At 39.9% G+C, this 18782-nt stretch overlaps 1 protein-coding gene and 1 long non-coding RNA gene across 5 annotated transcripts in view; one reads left to right on the forward strand and one right to left on the reverse strand.

The window, feature by feature from the left end:
- Positions 1 to 18782, reverse strand: part of PTPRM (protein tyrosine phosphatase receptor type M) — a 428935-nt gene that overhangs the window by 277304 nt on the left and 132849 nt on the right. The gene's annotated exons all lie outside the window — the stretch shown is intronic.
- LOC307220283 lies at positions 4591 to 16915 on the forward strand. The gene is made up of 3 exons (XR_013840815.1): positions 4591 to 5042; positions 15511 to 15633; positions 16602 to 16915. It is a non-coding gene; the product is annotated as an uncharacterized lncRNA (long non-coding RNA).

Raw genomic sequence — 18782 nt, forward strand, 5'->3', positions numbered from 1 at the left:
GGCCCAGTTTCAAGTTCAGCTTCGTCAGTGGATAATATTAAAAATGCAAGCATTTGCAGTGGAAAGTTTTGCAACAGGCAAATCTGCTAGATCCATTAATAAGTCCTAGGGGAGCAGGACACATTATAAAGTGTAGCTTTGTAACAGATCCATATTGGCTGGAAAACTATTATTATATATGTAGAAAATGTGGCAGTTGAAACAATACCCTGACTTTTGCCTTCATGTTCTGTGAATTTAAATTACTATAGTACAACTTGGAGAACACTGCTTTGCACTAAGCAAAGGTGAGGTTGCATTGTTCTTTGTTTTTCCTAACTAACATAAATTACAGTATATACAAGTGCTGGTGAAGAAGTTTTTTTTAAAAAAAGTCTTGTGCTACTATTTCCAGAACACATGTGACTACATCCATCTACTAATGGGAAAGCCAGAATAACACAAAAATCCTGAGTGAAGAGAGGTCAAGCTCACATCTTTCATGTTATGGTACATGCCCCATTTGGCTTCATTTAATTGTTTTGCAGAAATTTGATTGCACGCACTCATGCAAAAAATCCTCTAACAATGCAAATACTATCAAACTTGCACTGAAGGAACTGTTCTAAAAGGCAGGCTGTTTGCTTTGGAAGCAGAAACTTGGAACAGCAAAACACAATCTGTAAAGTCCATTATATATTTATATAATGTAAAATGACTCGCCATATCTCTTCTCTTTTCCCTGAGATTTGGTGCCTAGAAGCACAGTTAAACTCTAGACAAGCAGTTCACAGGAACATCTGCAAGCCATAGAACCGATTTTGTATGATGCAGCTCTCTGAGATCCAGCCATTGAGAGGGTAGAGCCTGAGTTCCAGCCTAGCTGTATTCCAATAGGGGAAAGGGGCCCACACCCAATAGTGGATCACATAATAGTGGAGCCCCTTTTAAAAAGAATATTTGGACTCAATGTGACTGCATACTCACTCTTGCCCTTAGCACACATATACATCACACACTCACCACACTTACTGACCATTTAGCTGGGAAGAGAGCAAAGCAGATAGAGAAAATATAAGAGGCTATCATCCAAACCAGGGGTATGCAACCTAAGGCCCGGGGGCCAGATGCGGCCCAATCGCCTTCTAAATCCGGCCTGGGGAGGGTCCGGGAATCAGTGTGTTTTTAAATGAGTAGAATGTGTTATTTACAATGCATCTCTGGGTTATTTGTGGGGCCTGCCTGGTGTTTTTCCACAAGCAGATGGTGTGCTTTTATTTAAAATGCATCTCTGGGTTAGGGTAGGGTTAGGGTCCGGCCCCCCACGAGGTCTGAGGGACAGTGGAGCAGCCCCCTGCTAAAAAAGGTTGCTGACCCCTGATAAACCCTATATTCCAACCTCTCTCTAACACTATAGCAGAGAAGGTGTTGGACTGAGAAGACAGCCTTTTGAATCCCCACCCCCACCTTGATTTCAAGGTTCTGGGGGGGGGGGGCGTAAATTGGACTACGGAGGACTGGCAAGCAATCAACAAAATGGTGTGGCAAATCAGATCCAGCCTATACGCCATGAGTTTGCACCTCTGCTCTAGCCTATCAAACCTCAGGTAACATAAAAATATATGTAGCTGCTAATGTGCCACAAGACCCCTCAAAAAAAAGGTCATTATTCCTTAATTTGTTAGACAGAAAATACGCATTTTACTGGCCAGGATCCACACTATTGCCACATCTAGAGGCTGTGCAAGAAGATGGTAATGTATATGTTTGTACAAAACATGTAATTTAGGCTGGGAAAACAACTGTCTTAAATATTTGAAAGGGGAAAATATTGTGTCAAAACCTACAGAATTAATCCAAGGTTAAAAGTTATTTGTAAAAACAAACAAAGAAACACAAACAGGCGATACTGAAGCTTCAGCTCCATAATGTCATCAGATAATGTGTGTTGATAAATACATATAATATTGTTGCACTATCTTGGTGTAATGGCACAGTAGCAGAGTACATACTTTGCATGCAGAATATTCCAAGTTCTATTCTTGGCATCTCTAGGCATGAGTAGGAAAGATTCCTTTCTGGAAGAAACCACTGACAGTCAATGCGGGCAAGACAAAGCTAGATAGGCTAGATAGGCTAATAGTCCTATTTTTGACTCCACCGTCCCTTTTTGGAGGGCAGGCTTACGGTCACACATAATAAATAAATAATGCAGTACTATTTATTACCAGATGGATTTTTTTTGCTATTATAACAAAAAATCAAATGACTTGAAATGTTACTACTAGTTATAAGCAACACAATCCCATGTAGGTCAAATTAAATAGGGCTGCCATACATCCGGAAATCAGCAAAATCTGGACGTATGACAACCCATGTTGTCAGTGTTGTTTTCGCCGACCTTCCCTAAAAGTAGCTCAAAAATGCCCATTTTTTGCTCAACAACTTCGCACCCTCCATTAAAAAATCACTGTTTGAAATGTGGCAACCTTAAATTAAATTAATGCTCCTAGGAAATTTCATTTAGGATTGCTGCCTTAAGAACAATATGCATGAAACTACACATCTTATTTAAATGTGTGGTTTCTTGCAGTGGGAAAAATCTGTTTAAAGTAGTCTGAAATGTTGATCACAGGCACAGTGCATAAATCCGAATGAGGGAAATCGGATTTTAACATTAAGAGAAAGGAATTCTATAAAGCTAGCTACCTCATCCTTGACGCAGCAACTTTTGACCTGCTCTGTGGGAATTCTCTTGTATAACAAATGTATATACTCACACCGTTAAGTTGCTTCTGGAAACTGCTCACTGCAGGTAAATGACTGCCAGAGAAGATCTCATTTTCACTGCAGAGCTTACAACTTGTCTCACGTGTGTGTGTGTTAAAGAACATGCTGAATAACAAATACAGTGGTGCCCCGCAAGACGAATGCCTCGCAAGACGAAAAACTTGCTAGACGAAAGGGTTTTCCGTTTTTCGAGGCGCTTCGCAAGACGAATTTCTTGCGAGTTTTTTCCCTTCCCCCCCCCTTTTTCTAAGCCGCTAAGCCGCTAATAGCCGCTAAGCCGCTAATAGCGCTAATCCGCTAAGCCGCTAATAGGGGTGCTTCGCAAGACGAGAAAACCGCAAGACGAAGAGACTTGTGGAACGGATTAATTTCATCTTGCGAGGCACCACTGTATACAGGAAGACTGGTCTCATACTGAATATGCTGATGCTTAATAAAAGACTTTACAGGACAAGCATACTTAATGGTTAGCATACTCTACAGATGAGGAAATACACAAAATACACCCCACCCAATCCACAAATCCTTGCACTCAGCAAGTAGCACTCATAATGCAGGGTGCAATGCTCTCTGCTATCAGGAATGTAGTATACAAGGTATACATGCATCCGCTGCATCCCACACAAAACGGGGGATTAATGCCCCTGGAGCTGATCCCTACAACCACGTTCACATGGAGTTGTTCTGCTATTTTTGAACATTTGTCAATACTTTGTAGGCAACATGTCAAAAATGCTCTATCGTGAGCACAAACTGTTTATGAAGCATTTTATCCTCCACCCTTGTTCCCAAAAGGAATAAAGCTAAAAAAATCAATTACAGCACTGAAAAGCAATGAAGAACATAAAAAATGTACACTCTGTAACTAGTCCACCACCTTTAATAATATCTTGTCTGATTTTCCTCCTGTAGTTAACTGCAAATAAGTCCTGTATTTCTAAAAACACCATTATACAAGGCTATATTGTGCCAATTGATTTAATTGTTTTGTTTTACACAGATTCCTCTCTGTAGCTATTCCAGGAAATGTTTTGAAATATTAAAGTACAGTGGTACCTCGGGTTAAGAACTTAATTCGTTCCGGAGGTCCGTTCTTAAGCTGAAACTGTTTTTAACCTGAAGCACCACTTTAGCTAATGGGCCCTCCTGCTGCTGCTCTGCTGCTGCACGATTTCTGTTCTTATCCTGAAGCAAAGTTCTTAACCCAAGGTAATATTTCTGGGTTAGCGGAGTTAGGAACCTGAAGCATGTGTAACCTGAAGCGTATGTAACCCAAGGTACCACTGTACAAGTTCAAATTAAATACTTAAAATCATTTTTCCATGTAAGAGGGTTATGTGGAAATGCTATGTGAAACACATTAAAATGGGTATGTGCTCATTTTAAAAAATCAATTTATCCCTAAAGATTATGGATGAGCGGAACCAATCCATCACCCCTATGTCCAGTTCATATTGGATATTCTTCGTGTGCCTCCCAAATAAGAGGGTCCAGAGGGTGGCAACACAAGAATGGGCCTTTTCTGCAGTGGTTCCCTGTTTGTGGAATGATCCTCCCAGGAAGGTTTGGCTGGGGCTTTCATTATATACCTTGAGGCGACAGGTGAAAACGTTCCTCTTTGTTCAGGCCTTTGGCTGATTAACATCACATACCCCTTTCAAATGTGTGTGAGGGAGTAGGGTAAGGGGCTTATTGGTTTGGGGTTCCCCCCTTTCTTCTTGTTTTTATTACGCATTTTGTGTTTTTATATGGCATCTCTATGTTGTCAACTGCCCTAACATGTACGGATGAAGGGTGGTATACATATTTAAGAACAAACTGAAAATAAAATAAAATAAGGACTTCCACCAAGCACCTGAAATTAACCCTTTTAAACAACTGATCCGTTCCATTCTGGTGAGATATCTAGGCCTCCCTGGGAGTGATGGCACCTAGAGGCCTGCTTATTGCAAATGCCACCCTTCCTAACTTACCAAAGTGGAGGGGCAACAAGGAGGACATTCAATAGGGTTTCCTTTTTCCTCTGAATGTTGCCACATCTGCACCCTGCACACACAGATGCCTGAAACCATGGAAAAGGAGTTCATAGTGTCTCCAGATGCTGCTGTGCATGTGTCTTTAACGTACTATAATATCTAGAGACAATGGGGAACATTTCCCACGATTCCCAGCATTAGTACACTGTGAGCATTAACAACAATGTTAAAGGCATGCGGCCCTACTGAGCTGTTTCCTGGAAACTATCTAAGCTATCTTCTCCCACAAACACTTTGGTAAGTTTGGGAAATGTGCGATTCCTCTCTTCCATTTTCACTCCACCACTAATAAATGCCCTTATTCAGAAATATGCATGTAGAGTTGGGCTGCCCACACTGTGCGCTTTTCATTGATTAGTCAGCATAATCAGATCTGAAAGTATATCTAAGTCTCACTGGGCAGGGGAGGAGGTAATTATCACTTAATCTTGTCAGTATGACCATCTGCTCAGTGCTATACTGTGGTTTCAGCCCAATTACTCAGCCAGCACAGTCTCACATCATAGATGCCAGATCCAGCCATAAGAATCACCGACACAGCCGCTATTGGCTCAGCCTGACAAAGGTTTGCGCCTGGGAGCAGGGGTTCTTGTTGTGCCCCACCAGCTTCCTGTGACAGAACCAGAGGAGGAGGAGGATCACATGAGGCTCAAGTAGGGTCAGTGAAAACTAACAAACTCCCTGTTATTACAATCTGAGATCATGTCCCAGTTGGAGAGGCTACAGATGAAGAATCACCAATCTTTTTAGGCCAGTGGGACCATTTGGATTTTTGAGTGAATTGCTGTGGCCTCTGGTCATTTCTTTCCTCCCTCCCCTAGATAAACCTGCTGAAGAAAAAAGGCATTTTTTTTTTGCAAACAGATGCAGGAAAGTATCATTAGGACCTCAGGGTAGAAGTTAAATAGTTTATACTAAAGTGTTCTGTATATAAAAGAAAGTCAGTCAAGCAAGCAGGACTCCTGAAGGGTGGCAACACCAGTAAAAAAGTGGGAAAAGAGAGCAATGGTGGATGAGGGGAGGGAAGGTGCGTCAGAAGGGATTCATATTGCTTTACATATATGCATTAGAAATTTCGTGTTAATGTAACAGCTGTATATGTAACAGCATTTTTGTTTTTAAAAAATGCTGTTTAAGTTGTCTGTTGTTGCTTTAGTTTTCTGTATACTACTTAGACTTATTTTACATTAAGTAGTATAGAAATAGTCTAAATAAAACAAGATTAAACGGCAATAGTAGTTCAGATATCTGTGAAAATCAGAAAAAAGATAGTGGAGTTATCTCCATCCACCCCTCTCCCCAATGCTCTTCATCTGAGTTTTGTTAGAATGCTAAACATAAACTTCAATAAGCTCAAAAAGTAAGGTAATTTAATGAAAGAAAAACAGTTTTATTAAGTCCTTATAACTTTCACTTCATTATCTGTTCAATTGGTGGATTATCTAATATCATTAATTTTAACACAGATCAGAGACAATGAATACTGGATTAGTCTTTTAAATGTACGGCATCACCTCATCTTTTGCTAATTTTCTGTCACTTTGCAATATATTTTAGTAATAAAATTCTCAGAGATCATACCCAGAAACAGAAAAAGCAATGGCTGGAAAATGTCAATGATAGGCAACCTTATATTAATATTATTTAATACTTCTGTGGAATTATTTTGCTCATACATAGTAATTAAATTTCAGATGAGAAGAAAGCTGTTAACAATTCCTCCTTCTTACATACTTTCTTTTTGGATGGGAAAAATAGGAACCAAAACAAGTTGCTGACACAATTCAATTTTATAGCAGAGTCTCCTTTTCATTCTGCCAATCAACTCTTCATCTGGATTTACTCCGGTATGCATTAGCAATGAGCAAATATAAAAGTTGGTTTCTCAGGTGTCACTCCAAACTGGAAGGCAATTCTGTCTGACCAGTAGGAGGCAGGTAATAGCAAAGAACTTCCTTGAAGGCGTGGGACGCAGGTGGCGCTGTGGGTTAAAGCCTCAGCGTCTAGGGCTTGCCGATCGAAAGGTCGGCGGTTCGAATCCCTGCGGCGGGGTGCGCTCCCGCTGCTCGGTCCCAGCGCCTGCCAACCTAGCAGTTCAAAAGCACCTCCGGGTGCAAGTAGATAAATAGGGACCGCTTACCAGCGGGAAGGTAAACGGCGTTTCCGTGTGCGGCTCTGGCTCTGGCTCTGGCTCTGGCCAGAGCAGCGATGTCACGCTGGCCACGTGACCCGGAAGTGTCTCCGGACAGCGCTGGCCCCTGGCCTCTTAAGTGAGATGGGCGCACAACCCCAGAGTCTGTCAAGACTGGCCCGTACGGGCAGGGGTACCTTTACCTTTACCTCCTTGAAGGCACTCCTTAGGATGTCACATAGCCCACCTCTTCAGAAACTTTCTTGTCTAAGCAGGAGATGGAAGTGCTTTTATGAGTTTTCTGTGGTTTTTAAAAGAGCTGCTTTGAAGAAAAGGAACTGGAATTTTTTTTCCTAACTAAAGAAGGACCATCTTCACAGAGTCAAAGTGAAGAAGACCTCACTGTCTCACACAACCCTCATTAATTTGGTAAATTCAGAGTTGGTTAGGTAGGAAAATTTCCATATGCTAAGACTGTAGAAAGGAGACAGCTCCTCCATTCATTTGTTTAACCCCTTTAAAATCCCTCTAAAGTGGTCTTAGTGGTTCAGCATCTAAAAGAAAAGTCCTATTATCATGATTAGATACTTGGGGTGGTATTCCATTACGTATTTGCACTAGCACAATGAGACTACTTCCCTCCCAAAAAAATCTGTCTTGGAGAGTGGAGGGAAATGCCAGAACAGATTTAGAGGACATGGGAAAGGGAAGGAGCAGAACGCTCTGCTGCTCAAGGATAAATCCTTGCACCAATAGAACATTCTTCTTAAACCTATGTTGAGTACAACCCTTTGTTTTCTGCAGAGTAATACTACCATCACCTGTTATGTGTCTGAGAGTTAAAACAACCTTATGAGATGACTGCACATTTGGACATCCTAGTCTGCTGCTTACAATGGAATCTGTGTCTTGGAATAGGGAAAGGATCCTTCTTGTTATTGAGGTGTCTGTGTTTTATATGTTTGTTAATTATTGCTTGAATTCAAATAGTCTGTTTTCAGCTAGTTACTTTATTTGGAACAAGAAGAAAGGGTGATCCAAAGGAGAACCTTACGGAAAATTGGTGGTGATCTGTATCCAGAAGAATTTGATGTCCCTCTTGCCAGGGACCAATCACTACCTTGTAGAGTTTGGGCTCAGTGCAAAGTTCCACAACCTCTGCAGAACTCTCTTCCTTGCCCCCATAATTTTATTATTATTTTAAAATTTTGTAAATCATACCTTCACACAAATATGGATTCCACACTGGTATACATAAAAATTCCAAACTTTAACACAATATTAAAACAGACACTATCAAAACACAATAAAACATCAGAGGCAAGAAACTGACTGCCCACAATAATCTACAGTACAAATCCAAGCTTTCAATCGAGGGGACAAAATACATTATCAAGACACACTGCTGTTTACTCTGCAGTCATCTTTGACAGTGCACTTCGGTTCAGACTATGATACAAAATGGTCTAGATTGTGCAGCATGGCTGTGGTGTGCATGGCTTCAATTTGAAGGCCTTTTGGCTTCTTCCATATCCATGATTCTATAATTGCCATGACTGACTCACAGCTGCTAGGCAGAAATTTATACCTGTGGTGATGTTTCATCTCATCTCTAACTATTGTTTTTCAGATCTTTTACAAAAAGAAGTTTTGAAGAAACCCTTAGTTCATTTACACACTCTGCCCTGCTTTAAAAAGTCATTTTTAAAAGTTTTTCATCTTCAAAAAGTTATTTAATACAGAGATGCATACAGAGATGCATACAGAATTCAAGCACTCTTTCCATGCATCACTCACACGTAGGGTAATCATAAGATACTACGGGGAGCATGCATGGCTGTGCTGCAGGCACTGAAAATGGTGCCCTCAACTAGTCCTATCCCACTACTGTTTATGTACCCCACATGGACATCTGCAAATAAACATCTGCTTAAGCTGCTTACAAAGAGACACCCATTTGCAGACTTGGTGCTTAACGTGTGAATAGCAATGGGGCAAGGCCAGTGGGAAATGGAACACTGTAGGTGCAGTCTTGCTTCTTTTTGTATCCATGATTGCTGAGAATATGAGTAGCATGTTAAAAGGGATAGAGAAAAAGGGAAATTGATGTCACTCAGGTGACAGGTTCCTTCTCCCCATAATGAACTAGACAACACTGAACTCCTTATAGAATGAACAATGACAATAGAAGATGTATGTGACCTAAAGCATGATACATAACAGTCATTATCACTGAAACCTAGTTGATGCCCAGTAACAGATGTCCATAATTAAGGTCAGTATGTCATTAAAGACACAAACTATGTGATGGTGCTAGACTTGTATTGTAAATGCACAACTGTCCTACTTACATCTAAAGCTAGGTGTGAGAGTGGTCACATGGGTGAAAACCGCTGAACACCAATACAGAGAAAGCTCTCACCCCTGCAGTCCATCCCCTTAAATCCTTTCTTCCTTAACCAGGCTCTGATACTGGAAGTAGGGCTAATACATTCTGAGAGATGTCAGTGTGGGATCAGTTTTGTATGACAGAGAGATATTATGATAATATCTTTTCTGTAAAGAATAGCATACATATTACAGCTGCCAATAAAATTGTAAAAATAACTAATATAGCTATATTATAACGATACAGCACTACACAATTCCGCTCTTCAAATACTGTGCCGTCTCATACTCTTTAAATTTAAAAGATATAGTGGTACCTTGGTAGTCGAATGGCTTAGTTGTCGAACAAATTGGCTACTGAATGTCGCAAACCCAGAAGTGTTCCGGTTTGCAAACATTCTTTGGAAGCTGAACGTCCGACACAGCTTCCGCGGCTTCTGATTGTGGCTTCCAGAAGCCGCACCTTGGTTTTCGAACCATTCCTGGAGTCGAACAGACTCCTGGATCTGATTAAATTTGAGAACCAAGGTACCACTGTATTGTGAAAGTGTCAAGGTAAAAGGACGGGACTACCATACGTTCTAAGTGCCCAATTTAAGTGGAACAAGCATGTTTTCTTTGAAGGTGCCCCAGACTCTGCCTTCATCCTGGGCTGCCCCAATTTCACGCCGCCTGTGGATGGGGGCTGTAGAAGCAGCTCCTGTAGCGGCAGAAGCATTGTAAAGGAGCAATTTCTAGCCTTTGGGAAGAAGGTGTGAGGCTCTGACAGGATCCTGGAGCCCTTCTGCCTCCTTCCCAAAGCCAGCAAGCACTTACAGGGCTTTGGGAAAGAGGCAGAAGGGCTTTCACACCCTGTCTGAGCATCACGCCTCCTTACCTAAGCCAAGCAGAAGCTTGCTGGGCTTTGGGAAGGAAATGCAAGGCCCGGGTCCTGATTTTTATTGGGAGAATGTTGGAGCTTATGGACTAGGTAAAGGTAGTGGCCAGCATGACTAAGCCGCTTCTGACGAACCAGAGCAGCACACAGAAACGCTGTTTATCTTCCCGCCGGAGCAGCACCTATTTATCTACTTGAACTTTGACGTGCTTCCAAACTGCTAGGTTGGCAGGAGCAGGGACCGAGCAATGGGAGCTCACTCCGTCGCAGGGATTCAAACCGCTGACCTTCTGATCGGCAAGTCCTAGGCTCCGTGGTTTAACCCACAGCACCAACCGCGTCCCTTTTATGGACTACTAGCTTTTAAATTAATATCATACCTCCTGGCACATCTTCCTTTATTTAGAAGCAAATATTCTGATTTATACACCTGCTAAGCCACAGTGCTTAGCTTTTAAGATAGTCTATTATTCTCATTAATTTCCAAGGGAATCAGCTTGCTTGAATCTCAGCATTGTATCTTAACTGATTTGTGGACTATGTGGTCAGCTTCTCAAAATTAGAAGGAATGCTGAGTAGAGGAGCTCATAGAGGGAAGAGAGAAAATTAAAAGATTAATCTTTTCACTACTCATTATCATTGTTTACAGCTTTCCATTTATCTCTGTTCAGGTGATAAATAGACTGATCTGTTGCACTTTTGTTATACTCAATTTCTCTGGATAAATAAGCCTTAGTACTTCTTGTATTTGATTGTTTCCTTCAGAGACAAGGCTAGCCAACTTTGCTTGGAATACTTAAATTCTAGAGGAGGAGTTTCTTTTTTTGACTTTGCGCAATCATGCATATTTCAAATTCTGATAGGCTTCTCAAGGGTCCCCATCTTTCTGATGTGTGTTTTTAACATTGCTTAAAAGTTAATACTGTTTAAGTATTCATTGTTTGTGCAGCTGCTAGCAAGCAAACTCAAACTTTAATCATCATCATCATCATCACAATAATAATCACAATAACAATAATAATGATCACAATTCTCAGCAAGAGTAATCTAGTAAATTGAGTGAGATACTTTATATTTCTCAAGAAAGGATTAAGCATACCTTTACTGGAGATTCTTTATGGGGTGACTCTTCCACTGGTATCTGTCACATTTTATTTAGCCTTACTTTTATTTTGTCTAGGCTAATATTTGTGAGTTTTTCGTATTTACTGCCATGTTGACCTTAGCAGAAATTGTAACCGTGGCATTGTAGTCAACTTTTACCCATAGTAGACCCATTAAAATTAATGGCCATGACTAACTTAGGTCTATTAACTTTAGTGGGTCTACTCTGAGTAAAAGTTATTTGACTACAAGAAGAGACAACTGTGGAAATCTTCTGGATAGGATGGCCATTTATTTATTTAGAAAATACATCAATAGATAATTTGAGATTGAAAACGAAGGTTATTTATTATTTTTACAGGGCTTATTTTTGCCTACACATTTGAAATGGGCCTCAACCATCAGAAAAATAATTGTTTTATCGGTTTGGAACAGCAAACAGCCAGAAATCAGCAGTAAAGCACTTGAGATCAATGTACCTTGAGTCCCACCCTCCATCCCTCACACACAAACACATACAGACACAGTGCTACAGACGCTTACAGCACACTAATGAGAGCACTGCTATAAAGGAAGTGAAACTCTTTTACAAGCCCAGTGAAATCCACAGTTCCATGAAGTCTTTGTTGGCAACAATCACAAAGGATCTTGGAAGTCATATAAAACCAAAAGTTACCAATGCCAACATACTTAATAGCACTAAACCAGTCAGTTGCTCCATCCTTATTGGTGAGTCAAATCCTTATTGGTGATCCATATACTCATACGGATACGGAAGCGGGAGGAGGAATACTTGCATCTTGCTTTATTCAGACACTACAGCCAACAAATGTTTTTCTAACCAGAAATTACCTCCATTTATTTTATTTAGACATATTTATGAAAGATGAAACTATTTTTTATATATAAAAGAGAAAACAAGCAGTAAGTGTTTCATATTAATGTACAATACTGTAATACATTAGCAATTTGCCATTAGTGCAAGTACATCTATAACAACTCAGCAAGAAAGATATACACCCTCATGGCTCTTTCATTTAAAGACAGAATTACAGGAAAATAAATAATAACTATTTGTTCTGCAATGCAAGAACATCAAGGCACCACTGGGTATCAAACAACCTCAGGGAAAGAAATATACATATCACTGGATATATCCTGGAAGGAATTTATAAAACTTATTTGAATAACATGCCCAATAATATGAACTCCAGAGAATTATTACATGTCTGTGTAATTTAAATATATATTGTGGGTAGCACAGAACCTTTAAATATTATTAATATGTGTATTATTTAATATAATTCACTTTGATATGCAGATTCCATGAAATACTGCCAGAACAATGCAAGATCTTAAAATGAAGCTAGAAAGATACTGATACTTCGTCAACAACTCATATGCTGAAGACTCTAAACAGCCAATGTTTGCCTGTACTTTTGCAGCTTCATTTTCTATTGTCTTCTGATTTGCTTGCTTTGTTCCTTACCAGCTTGTTCATACTTTCATTTCATTCGTAATTTTGTTTGTATGCCACTTTCCCTTACACAAAAAATGTGCTTAAAGCGGCTTATAACAAAGAAAACAGGAGTCTATTTCAAAATCAAAGACTACAAAAACAATTTCATAACAACATAATAAAACAACAACAGCACAACAGCAAATAGAAAAACATACAAAAACAAAATTTCAGTACTATAAGCAAGATTACGTGAATGACATCCAGCAGCAAAAATAACAGCTTGACAGCTTCACCTTGGTTCTAAAACCACTTCTCCCCTGGTGTTCCTCACCTACAGAAGCTTCTTATAAATAAGACTTCCAAAAGCAAAGAGTGGGGTGGTTGGAAGTGCCATCTTGATGTGTGCGTGAGTGTGCGTTTGGGTGCACACTGTGGGTGTTCAGCCGGGCGACCCAATGAGTTATGAGTGTGATGTCGCACAACAACATGGGCACAATCTCCACAAGGGTTCAGCCTAGTTGCTGCCGCAGTGCCAGACTCAACAGAGGCAAGGCAGCAGGCAGGGGTGGGCGGAAGCCGAGCAGCTTGCAAGCAACGTGACATCACCCACAATCTGGGGCTCAAATGATGTTTGCTCCAATTCAGCGGTAAAGATTGGGTTTCCCAGGGTAAAGTGGTGGGACAAGCGGAAATCTGGATGAGCCCCAAGCTCAAAAAACAAGGAGAAGAGTATATATAATCATTATCATAAATGTCAATCTGCCTACTTGTAGAAGTGGTACGTTAAAAACTGTACGACTATCGGAAAGCTGTTTCTTATGTACACTATTATTAACCAGCACATAAAATGTGCAGAAAACAACTATGGGTAGTGTTTAGCTTAGTTTTGCTCTAAGTGAACCCACTTAAAGTAATGAACATGACTAAGTTTGAGGGCCTATCAAGGCAATAAACAACTATTTTACTTTTAAAAGACAACTGAAGGTGGCCCTGTTTAGGGAAGTTTTTAATGTCTGACGCTGTGTTGTTTTTAATATTCAGTTGGAAGCCGCCCAGAGTGGCTGGGGAAACCCAGCCAGGTGGGCAGGGTATGTATAAATAAATAAATAAATAAATAAATAAATAAATAAATAAATAAATAAATAAATATCCTTTCAAAAGGTGTACTTTGAGAATAGTCTAATGCTACCCTATGGCAATAAAAAAAATAAACTATTTTTAATTCAAATGTGTAACTTGTGCACTTTGAAAGTTAGAGTCTCCCTGCAGAAAGATAAATAATTTATACCTAAAAATGTGCCATGTTGATCACACCATATGTGACTACATATTTGAAAAAATACCTTCAATTTTTTTAAAAAAAATGTAATTAATATTAGACATATATAAATTTGGTAGTTTGTTTTTTAGTTCTCTCTATAAATAATATAAAATAAAATAACTCCTTCCATTGGCACAGCTTAGGACATAAAGATGTAAATATGGACAGCATTCTTTTAAAAATAAAATAACCTCTTGGAAGCAACAGCTTCTCTCCTCCCCCTCAATTTAGCATGTGCACGCACGCGCACATGCACACACACACACACACACACACACACACACACAAAAAATACTTCTAAGATTTTGAGAAGAAGCAACAATACATCAAATAACTCTATTGATAATGATTTATTATTTATTCACCAGCAATAGTGTAAACGTGCTGAAGTCAAGTCAGCATCCCAATGGCAAGTTCTTCCCCGCTCTACAGACAGGCTGCAAGACTTGGGATGTGTTGGTATCTAAATCCCCACTATCACTCACAACCACCACATATTCTATTGCCTTTTCATGCAAACTACAGGCAGTAATCATGTGTTCAATCCACATTATGATGGCCATATTAAATTTTATTGCATTCACTTTGAGACTATGTTAGTAATGCATGCAGAAATGGGTTTTCAAGGTCTACCAGTAAAAGCAGTGGGGTGGGGTAGGAAAACCTAATAATAGTTTTCTAGCATTTTAATCAACAGCTTGATTTAAGGGCTCAGATTATGAAACAGCTTTCCCTATGAAGTGTGGCTGACCCCTTCCCTCACTATTTTTCACACATTATTGAAAAACTTTTAATACCAGACAGCTTTCATTTTTTGAAGGCGGCAATGTTTTTATGCATCTTCAACTGCTGACCCAGGGTTTTTTTGTTTTTGTTTTGCAGTTAATGTTATATGTGTTAAAGACTCCCCTGAGTTTTACACTAGAAGAGTGAGATATGCATATTTTAACTAATAAGAGCCAACTGAAAAATTAGAAGCCCCATGAGGAAACTGCCCCAAATCTCCTTTGCATGGTAGAGCTCCTTATGGTGGATTTAACAATATGAAAGCTGCTTTAAATATGTTTTAACATAAACACATGGAAGTGTTCCCCATGTTAGAAACTGTGCAGAAAGTCGTCTCTCCATGCCAACCCAGTGATGGCAGCTTTCAGGTGGTCACCAGACTACAGGCAGTGATACCATTTCCCCAGCATCTACAGAAGTCCAGTGAATCAGTGGTGGTTGGATAATGCCTTTGCAATTTATATTAAATGTGAATTGTGGCCAAGGACATATTAAAATAAGCTTGCAGTTAAATTTCAACTATGCTAGCCCCAACTTTATACCCATTATGCAACATTCAAAGACTTCTGATCAAAGCTGTTAAATGTAGTATAATACTTCACACTAATGAATTGCTTTGTGAATGTCTCCAATAAGATGACATCAAGATGCTTTCACTTAGATATCTTACAAGAAACAATGAGATTTTTCAGTGCCTTTGAGAACATCTACACTTTTGTAATGCCACACAAAGGAATGCATCGAACAAAAGAAAAAATGGTAATTATACTTTAAATTATTATGCTACAACTAAAATGCCTTGCATAACATCCTCGTTATAGACAAGGGTTAACAGGAGAAGAGGGGCAAAACTCTCTCTACAGCGGTACTGGTTGCATTTAGATAAGACCACTGCAAAACGTTTGTAGGCACAGTCCTATCATTGAATTACATTCACTGGATGAGGAGAGGACTCCAAATAAACTCGTTACACCAGCAGGATGCAGAGATACACTATCATAACTGATTTATGCCAAGGAATATGATTAAAATCCTATATTCAATGAAAGATCAGTCCCACTCCAAACACTGGTGTAATGCTCCACAAATAAAAGTTGTGTTTCACCACTGAAGTCAGTGGGAGTCCAAGATTACTACATAATGGAAGGTGGCATTCAGAACAGCTTTACAGCCAGTCATAGCAAGCTAGTAGTAATATATAAGATCCAGAACAATCAGTGCTCAGAATGAAGTAGTCAACTGTGCATCTAGAAAGGAAGCTAGAATGTAAACATAAAGGCAATGGTCTAAGGCTTATTCAGCAGATTAAGAGGTGCTGCTGCTGCGAAGGATGCTTGGCCCTTAAAACTATGGCTAAGCGATCAGAAGGAATAAACATGAAAGTTTTAAAAATCTTTGCTTCTGAAAAGATTTTCTCTCTTCTAACAGGAGCAACTTGCAGCAAGAAGTAAAAGAACAGAAACAAAACAAATGATGCCTTGTGCCTTTAACAGCTGTGTGTCTGGCACAAATTAAACAAGCCAAGCCTTTTCTAGTATGGAAATACAATTATGGGAAAGTTTCACCAGTTGACATTCTGTCAAACATCTGATAACTTGTGTGCAATGTATAACTTATTTTGGACTCCCCACATTCTGAATGCTAGGGGGAAATGCCAAAGTTGATTTTTTATAAATTAAAAAGTTCATTTTGATAAACTTGAATCGGACTACCTCCTTTTTAAACAGAAATTTCCAAGCACTGTAAAGAAAACACATCTGATATATCCAGTGATGTACACACACTACCCGCTAAAGCATCTGAAAGCATAAGCAACAGCTCCAATCTCCTGGGATACTACTGGTGTGATAAGCCAGCCAACTGCATGAACTGAGGAGGGGCAGGAGAGCGGAACAAAGTCAGAGATGAAAATAACAAGCAACAACTGAGAACTTGGGGCAGTGCGGCAGAATGGGATGATGGAGAAGAGCAAAACTAAGTTCGGGGGTGAGATGAGGTGAAACTGGGGACTCCATGGCTCTCAGCTCATTCTCTTAACCATCACTATTGTCAGGGAACTGCCATCGGAGAGTCAGGTGGTGGAAGGGCTCAAGGAGGCTAGGAGACCCTCGGATGCTGAGGAAGGAACCAGCAGGGGGAGAGAGAGAGTTCCTGCAGAAACTCAGTCGGAGGGATGGCTCCAAGATACTTCCAGTGAGAACAGCGGAGAGGTTTCAGGACCTCCGCTGGGGACGCCTACTCCGCGCAGGAAACTGTCACGCAGAGAATCCAGAAGGAGAGTTTCCGTTAAGGAACTCTTATGTTGGCGTAAATTCCGGAAGCGCCCACTGACGGATTCTGCCAGCGATTGAGGTAGCCATGCATCCATGGCTCCACGGACTCCGCGGACTGATTGCATGAGTTGAGAACTCAACCATTTACGCACAAGCAGCCCCTTAACCCATTACAACTATGTATACTAGCTTTTGAGTAAACTTTTAAATAATTGAATCACTTCATTTATTCATTGGGGGGAGTCCAAACAGCTTGCTTAAAAAATGCTGTGGCTCAGCAGAAGTTTTTAAAACCTCTTGCAGTTACACCCAATTATTAGTCTGCATTTTCTTGGATGAGCATTCATACAGCCATAAATATTAATAACTGAACTTTCTTAAAGCTTGTCTTCAGCTGTTCCATCATATTATCAGCAAACAAGATGGTATGTTTTAATATTACTTAGCCATCTGAATAAAAGACTAAACACCTTTTGGGGATTTGACAGATCATTTACTAAAATACAATGAGCCCTCTACTTACGGAACCCAGTTGTCACAAAATTGTGAGCAAGCTTTAAAGTAATAATGGCTGTTTCTTGCATGACAAATCTAATACTGTCAAAATCATATTTGCCTATTTTTTTCTTGAATTATCAAGGAAGCTAAAGTTAGGAAAACAATTATCTCTACATAGATGAGCTGTCAGAAACAAACTGAAGGAATTCTATCATTTTACTGGTACCATCAGGTTCGATAGTTCAGTGCAGTAACCCCAGATGCTCTGCAAATAGAGCAAACCAGATACCACTACAGTCTTCTAGCAAAACCCTTTGATACTTGAGAATTCACAACCCCCACGTATGCAGAGATATAATTTGATGAGTGTTTCTGCAAGTACCTGAGACCAGTTGATTTCAAAGGATGCACACATTTCGTCAACTGGAGCCTCTCTGGAGGCTGCTAGTGAATCTTAGTTTGCATATATTATTAGCATAATACATTTGTTTTTCTGCAATATATTGACAGGGCGTGTTGATGAGCAACATGAAACTTCAGGGGGTTTTTTCCATTCAAGAATGGTGCTTGCATTCCAGTCTTCTCTTCCCTGCTATGCTTTCTGGTGCCTTTAAGGGGCAAAAAGGCAGCTCTTCTGTCATTCCAGTGTCCTGGGATACTTCATTAATTTTGGGTTGCTGTACCTACACAGCTTCTTGCCTTGTTATCCTTCAGTCATGCAGCTTACAGAGGGGTGGGGCACAGATCCTTGAGGGCTAGGATGGAAGCATTATTATTCTCACAAGGCCACGACCTTCTTCTGCAGATTGGAACATTAGCTACCTTCTCTGACATAAATGTGATGCTTGGAACAGGGGGGAAATTAAATTCTATCTGTCCCTTCAGTGACAGCAATTTCTAATTTATTCTGCCTTCACAAAATAGAGAACATATACAGAATTATAATCAACCTTTTTTTAAACCAAAGAGTAAAACACATTTTGATTTTTGAAATTCGGAGCTCTTCCATATTTTGCTTCTCACTGTGACTTTAGCTTCAAGTTGGAAGCAAAAGAAAGCGGCAGTTGAGGGAACTGGACCTGGAAAATCTAAGAAACTTTCAACCTAATGGCTATAACACAAAGTGAAGAAGTTTGG

This window comes from Podarcis cretensis, assembly GCF_951804945.1.
Source record: "Podarcis cretensis genome assembly, chromosome: 7".
NCBI lineage: Eukaryota > Metazoa > Chordata > Lepidosauria > Squamata > Lacertidae > Podarcis > Podarcis cretensis.